Source organism: Lissotriton vulgaris, chromosome 10 (genome assembly GCF_964263255.1).
Source record: "Lissotriton vulgaris chromosome 10, aLisVul1.2, whole genome shotgun sequence".
Lineage (NCBI taxonomy): Eukaryota > Metazoa > Chordata > Amphibia > Caudata > Salamandridae > Lissotriton > Lissotriton vulgaris.
Window position 1 is genome coordinate 1,129,273,204 of NC_141698.1, and position 1,433 is coordinate 1,129,274,636.

At 57.2% G+C, this 1,433-nt stretch overlaps 1 pseudogene; it reads left to right on the forward strand.

Annotated features, from left to right (window-relative positions):
* The first annotated feature begins 206 nt into the window (after nucleotides 1-206).
* LOC147689444 (SMAD family member 6-like) lies at nucleotides 207-914 on the forward strand (annotated as a pseudogene).
* Nucleotides 915-1,433: the final 519 nt, after the last annotated feature.

Sequence of the window (1,433 nt, forward strand, 5' to 3'; positions counted from 1 at the left end):
GCGCCGAACTGGCATAGGTTGTTTGCAGTTTGATGATCTGTCTTTTTGGAGGAGACAGCTGAACGTGTCCTGCCCCCGGAGCGGTGGTGCACGGAGCCACATGCATCTCTGGGTTCCTGCCCCCGAGGAGGACTAGGGAACTAGGCAAGATCAGACCCAGGAGCCGGGGAAGGAAGGAGGAAGGAGCAACTCCGGATCCTTGTCACATGTTAAGGTCCAGATGATCCAGTCTGGTCCGGCGCCTTTGGAGAAGCAGAGTGCTGAAGCAAGGGGAGCATCTGGCCAGGGGATGTCATGGGGCTGCTCTGCAAGCACCGGGGCCAGGCACGGTGCTGATGCTGGGACTGACGTGGGTCAGAATGCAGGTACTGCTGGGATCTCCTGAAGGCTTCATGGAAGCCCCACTGAGACTCCTGGGGTTTGGACTGGGGACACCTCTGAAACCGACAATGGAGAAACATCTGTGATCTCCTAGGGGTCTGGACGGAGGCGCAGCAGCAAGCCTGGGAGACTGGGACCGGACGGTGACCTGCTGCCTCTTCCACGACAACTTTCCTTCGAGCCCCCGCACCTCAGCATCCCTCCAGTCTCCCGCCATGGGATCCTCAAGGTCCTCTATTGTGCCCGACCCCGAACTGAAAGCAGTCCCCTATTCACTTCGCAAGTGCTTACGGACCCTCGAGGCACTCCTGGAGGCCGTGGAATCCAAAAGAGCTATGGAGGGGGGCTGTGTACCAGTGTCCCCTCGCTTGGCCAAACTATGGGTAGGCGGCCTGTCCGCATCCCCCCAGTGGCTACTCTGCAAGCTCTTCCACTGTCCTGATCTACAGCGTCCTGCCGAGCTCAACACGCTATTGGGCTTTCAAACATTTGGGAGGTTGGGGGACTGTGCCTGCTGCAACCCCTACCACTAACAGTCGTCTGTGCGGGCCAAGTAAGCTGGTGATGAGGGTTGGGTGTTGTGGGAGAGGGATGTGGTTGGTGAAAGAGACTAGGGCAGTGTTCTGGGAGGTAATGTAGTGTTGATTTGCGTCCTCGTGGGGCATAGTCAATGCTTCTGATGGTGGGCAGTGTGTCTCTAGAGTACTGATGAGCCCTGTGTCCGCGAGTGAGAGTACAGCAGTGTCGGGATGGACAGCGTTTCTTCATGTGTGGGATGGCATAGCTGCACAAAGTGGATCAGTATCCCTATGTATGAGGGAGGGGGTGTGGGAAAAGACAAGGCACCGTTTCTTGGGGAAGGAGGAGTAATGGGGCTCCTCAGGGTAGACGGTAATTCTTGGAAGCCGAGCTTGGACAGACAGTGCTGGGACAGGGGTGTGTGACATTGTCAGATCAAAACAGGAGCATGGACAGTGCTTCCGAAGACAACACTGGGAGAGTAAGGGACAGTGCTTCTCGAGGTGGACGATGTTGCTCTGGGGCCGGCAGTA